We start from the raw sequence: 6,583 nt of genomic DNA on the forward strand, positions 1-6,583 counted from the left end.
AATCCAAGCCATCACCAGTGATCTCTACCTCAGCCTGTGCCTGAAAGCTATCCACAACGTCCTCAACTGTGTCCAATCAACCCAGAGCCTCAATAACTGAATCTAGACTCGCAACCAAGTGAGGGGGTGCCCTAGCATCTTGCAATGCCCTCATCTCACCTCTCAGAATCTCTATCTGCATACGAATAGTGGTGCCAGAACCTGTGCGCTGGCTAGCGCATGCACAAAAAAAACACATGGAAATTAATATTCTATTTGGGTAATGAAAATAATATTCTATTCAATATGACTTATAATCTATTTACGTAATGAAAACTATTTGTATGTACTCCTTGATGAGGTAGGATGTCGTTGGGATCATCCTATGCACCTACCGGTAGATGGGCCAAATGTGTGGCTCAATATTATATTTATCAAACTCAATATTATTAAAAATTCTTAATTTTGATTAAAATTTTTTCAAACTCTAGTTGTTGCATTTTTAAACTTAGATGTCTCAAATATTTTTTCCTTATATGTTTCCCTTTTTTTACTTTTTATCCAATATGAAACTTTTCCACATGTGGTGTAAGGACCACATTGTCCACTTATGGCCCCTATACTAAGGACAGATAGTGGAGAGGTTTGGTTAATAAGACCTTCTTTGAATGCTTTACTGCCTTGGGTTTGCAATAGATATGGAGGAGATAGAAGGATACCTAATACATTACTTTGAACGATACACAAGCAAGGCGCATCTAGTATTTCTCGGACTACACATTAAAAAAGAGAACGGGTTGACACTACAGACCTTTTAAAGCGAGAACTTTGAGAAAATAATTAGGCCTTTTCAATATTATCTATTTTGGTTGGGCAATCCACCTCAACTAGTGGCCATTCCTATAGATCATCACTTGGTTCCCATGCTTGGGGAGAGAGGAGACCTTTGGACAATCATAAATTACATATGTGTTTTCGATGCGCTAGTGCATTTAGAAGATCCAATTAGCCATACGCTTATGCATCTAACCACTCTAGTGTTGGGGTCTTTGCCCATGTGGTGTGGTGTTTTAGGGATAATGCCCATGTGGTGTTTTATACAGCCTACTTACTCTACCTAAATTATGAAACAACTCTTAACTAACTATATAATCTATAATAATCCACATAAAAGATGATTTTTTAAAAGATGGTTTTGAAGACTAAAATTTAAACGTTTTTTTACTTAAATAAAAATAGCACCAATTTCAAAAATAACATAAAACCTACTTTAATATCTCTTTTTCTTGTTCTTGTTTTCTTGTTTTCTTGTTTTTAATACATGATTTTCTTATTTTAACAAATTCTTATTTTCTTGTTCTTGATACCTGATTTCTAAAAACAAAATTTAAACGTTATATTAAATTCAAAACTTCAGTAATTTATAAACTTCAGTTATAAATTTTATTTAATAGATTATTTTAAAAAACAAATTATATACTTTTTGACATTTAAATAAAAACTTCACTAACTTAAACTCTTATTTTCTTTTTTTTAAAAGATCATTTTTAAAAATAAAATTTAAACATTTTTTTATTTAAATATAAATAACACTAATAAAAAAAATATCTTTAATCTCTTTTTTTTAAAAGATGATTTCAAAAAACAAAATATATACATTTTCAGGCTTTGAATAAAAAATTACGTAATTCCAAAAATAATTTAAAAAAACTATAAAATGCATTTCAAATTTAGAAATATTTTATAATTATTCCTATAAACTAAAATTTAAACGTTTCTTTGTTTAAATAAAAATAGCACTAATTTAAAAAATAACTTTAATCTCTTTTTTAAAAAAGATGATTTTAAAAACAAAATATTTAAAATTTCACATTTTAAATAAAAAATTACGTAATTCTAAAAATAATTTAAAAAAACTTTAAAATGCATTTCAAATTTATAAATATTTTATAATTATTCCTATAAACTAAGATTTAAACGTTTTTTTATTTCAATAAAAATAGCTCTAATTAAAAAAAATAACTTTAATCTCTTTTTTTCCAAAGATGATTTTTAAAAACCTAATTTTTATATTTTTACATTTTAAATAAAAAATTAAAATGCATTTGAAATTTAAAATATTTTATAATCATTCCTATGAACTAAAATTTAAACGTTTTTTTATTTAAATAAATATAGCTCTAATTTAAAAAATAACTTTAATCTCTTTTTTTTCAAAGATGATTTTAAAAAACAAAATTTTTACATTTTCACATTTTGAATAAAAAATGTCGTAATTCAAAAATCTAAAAAAAACTTTAAAATGCATTTCAAATGTAAAAATATTTTTTAATTATTCCTGTGAACTAGAATTTAAACGTTTTTTTATTTAAATAAAAATAGCTCTAATTTAAAAAATAACTTTAATCTCTTTATTTTCAAAGATGATTTTAAAAAACAATAATTTTTACATTTTCACATTTTAAATTAATAATGTCGTAATTCAAAAATTTAAAAAATTTTTACAAATGCATTTGAAATTTAGAAATATTTTATAATTATTCCTATGAACGTTTTTTTATTTAATAAAAATAGCTCTAATTTAAAAAAAAAAATTCATTTTCACATTTAATTAAAAAATGTCGTAATTTAAAAATTTCAAAAAAACTTTAAAATGCATTTGAAATTTAGAAAATTTTTATAATTATTCCTATAAACTAAATTTTAAATAAATTTAGCAAAAAAAAAAAGCTACATAAAAAAACCCTACCTGGACTCTCCCACTCCGTCCATCTCCGTCGCTGTCCGTCGGTCGCTCTCCGTCGCTGGCGCAATTTCGTCGATGTCCCGCAAATCCGAAATCGGTGGATGAGGAGGAGCTCGATCGAGGTATGCAGAATGGGGGGGGGTCGCTCTCCTTTTATAAGAAAATTTAGGGTTTACCTACCTCGATCGAGGTATTTCACATGCAACATACATATCGCTCTATGATACCTCGATCGAGGTATAGACATGCCACGATACCTCGATCGAGGTATTTTGACATGCCCATACATCTTGGTACATCTACCTTGATCGAGGTATAGACATGCCACGATACCTCGATCGAGGTATTGTGACATGCACATACATCTCGGTACATCTACCTCGATCGAGGTATCGACATGCCATGATACCTCGATCGAGGTATGTTGGCAGCAGTCGGATGCCACATGTCTCGATTGACATATTCGACATGCGGCCAAGTCATCAGTCTAGCATACCTCAATCGAGGTATGTCAGCTGCCCTGTCGGATTGCACATATCTCGATTGAGGTATGGCTGGACATGCCACACTACCTCGATCGAGGTGTAGCTGGATTGCCACGACACCTCGAACGAGGTATATGTGGCATGTATAGGTGGCATGCCAGCAAACCTCGATCGAGGTATAGGCTCGGTCCGGTGAGAAAAGCCCATCACCTTAATCGAGGTATTGGCTTGGCTCGGTTGTCCTCGTGTGTGATTTTCATTGGAACTAATACCTCGATCGAGGTATTGCAGACCGAAGCAAAACCTTTGTATTTTCACTCGAGCGGGTGTCACACTCACCCGAAAGTGGACACCCTTAGCTTGCTACCACCCCATTGTATAATGCGTAATCGACCATGCAGAGCATATCCGATGGTGACAATACTTTGCACGCATCTCAACGTAGTTGAAATAGACTTGCGTGCAAACTGGAGCCCCCACCGATAAGTACTTATTTGATTAACACACCTAGGACCGTGTTTTTTCATGGTTGTGCATGACACTAAGGCAAAAACGGTATTTTATGCTTGATCGACAATGCAAAGCATATCCGATGGGAACAATACTTTGCACACACCTTCAACTAGGTGGAATTGACTTACATGCAAAGTGGCACACCCATCCCATAAGTGCTTGATCGGATAACATACCTAGCAGCGTATTTTTTTTACGGATGTGCATGACACTAGAGCAAAAATAGTATTTAATGATCGATCGACCATGCAAAGGATATCCGATGGGCACAACACTTTTCCTACACCGCAAGCTAGGTGGTATTGAAATGTTCTCAAAGAGGCACACCCATCCGATAAGTACTTGGTCAGATAACACACCTAAGGGCGTGTTTTTTTGCGGATGTGCATATCACTAAGGAAAAAACGGTGTATAATGCTTGATCGACCATGCAAATCATATCCGATGGTGACAATACTTTGCACGCACCTCAACATAGTTGAAACAGACTTGCGTGCAAAGTGGAGCCCCCATCCGATAAGTACTTGTTTAAATAACACACCTAGGACCGTGTTTTTTCATGGTTGTGCATGACACTAAGGCAAAAACGGCATTTTATGCTTGATCGACAATGCAAAGCATATCCTATGGGCACAATACTTTGCACACACCTTCAACTAGGTGGAATTGACTTACATGCAAAGTGGCAAGCCCATCCCATAAGTGCTTGATCCGATAACACACCTAGCAGCGTGTTTTTTAACGGATGTGCATGACACTAAGGCAAAAATGGAGCAAAAATGGTATTTAATGCTCTCGATCCACCATGCAAAGCATATCCGATGGGCACAATACTTTTCCTATACCTTAACCTAGGTGGTATTGAAATTTTCTCAAAGAGGCACACCCATCCGATAAGTACGTGGTCAGATAACATACCTAAGGGCATGTTTTTTTGCAGATGTGCATATCACTGCAGGAAAAACGTTGTATAATGCGTAATCAACCATGCAGAGCATATCCGATGGTGACAATACTCTGCACACATCTCAACCTAGTTGAAACGGACTTGCAAGCAAACTCGAGCCCCCATCCGATAAGTACTTGTTTGATTAGTTAACACACTTAGGACCGTGTTTTTTCATGGTTGTGCATGACACTAAGGCAAAAACGGTGTTTTATGCTTGATCGACAATGCAAAGCATATCCGATGGGCACAATACTTTGCACACACCTTCAACTAGGTGGCACTCCCATCCCGTAAGTGCTTGATCGGATAACATACCTAGCAGCGTGTTTTTTTACGGATGTGCATGACACTAGAGCAAAAATAGTATTTATTGCTCGATCAATCATGCAGAGGATATTAGATGGGCACAACACTTTTCGTACGCCTCAACGTAGGTGGTATTGGAATGTTCTCAAAGAGGCACACCCATCTGATAAGTACTTGGTCAGATAATGCACCTAAGGGCGTGTTTTTTTGCGGATGTGCATATCACTCGGGAAAAAGTGGTGTATAATGCGTGATCGACCATGCAAAGCATATGCGATGGTGACAATACTTTGCACGCACCTCAACGTAGTTGAAACGGAATTGCGTGCAAAGTGGAGCCCCCATCCGATAAGTACTTGTTTGAATAGTAACACACCTAGGACCGTGTTTTTTCATGGTTGTGCATGACACTAAGGCAAAAACAATGTTTTATGCTTGATTGACAATGCAAAGCATATCCGATGGGAACAATACTTTGCACACACCTTCAACTAGGTGGAATTGACTTACATGCAAAGTGGCACGCCCATCCCATAAGTGCATGATGGGATAACATACCTAGGAGCGTGTTTTTTTACGGATGTGCATGACACTAGAGCAAAAATAGTATTTAATGCTCAATCGACCATGCAAAGGATTTTCGATGGGCACAACACTTTTTGTACGCCTCAACCTAGGTGATATTGAAATGTTCTTAATGAGGCACACCCATCCGATAAGTACTTGGTCAGATAACACACCTAATGGCATGTTTTTTTGCGGATGTCCGTATCACTAGGGAAAAAATGGAGTATAATGCGTGATCGACCATGCAAAGCATATCCGATGGTGGCAATACTTTGTATGCACCTCAACATAGTTGAAACGGACTTGCATGCAAAGTGGAGGCCCCATCCGATAAGTACTTATTTGAATAACACACCTACGGCCGTGTTTTTATATGGTTGTGCATGACACAAAGGCAAAAAATGGTGTTTGATGCTTGATCGACAATGCAAAGCATATACGATGGGCACAATACTTTGCACACATCTTCAACTAGGTGGAATTGACTTACATGCAAAGTGGCATTACCATCGCATAAGTACTTGATCGGATAACACATCTAGCAACGTGTTTTTTTACGGATGGGCATGACACTAAGGCAGAAATGGTATTTAATGCTGGATCGACCATACAAAGCATATCCGATGGGCACAATACTTTTCCTACACCTTAACCTAGGTGGTATTGAAATGTTCTCAAAGAGGCGCACCCAGCCGATAAGTACTTGGTCAGATAACATACCTAAGGGCATGTTTTTTTGCGGATGTGCATATCACTACGGGAAAAACGTTGTATAATGCGTAATCGACTATGCAAATCATATCCGATGGTGACAAAACTTTGCACGCATCTCAACCTAGTTGAAACAAACTTGCGTGCAAACTGGAGCCCCCATCCGATAAGTACTTGTTTGATTAACACACTTAGGACCGTGTTTTTTCATGGTTGTGAATGACACTAAGGCAAAAACAGTGTTTTATGCTTGATCGACAATGCAAAGCATATCCGATGGGCACTTTGCACACACCTTCACTAGGTGGAATTGACTTACATGCAAAG

This window comes from Dipteris shenzhenensis, chromosome 22 (genome assembly GCF_047967505.1).
Source record: "Dipteris shenzhenensis isolate YYH24624 ecotype China chromosome 22, Dip_SZ_1.0, whole genome shotgun sequence".
Lineage (NCBI taxonomy): Eukaryota > Viridiplantae > Streptophyta > Polypodiopsida > Gleicheniales > Dipteridaceae > Dipteris > Dipteris shenzhenensis.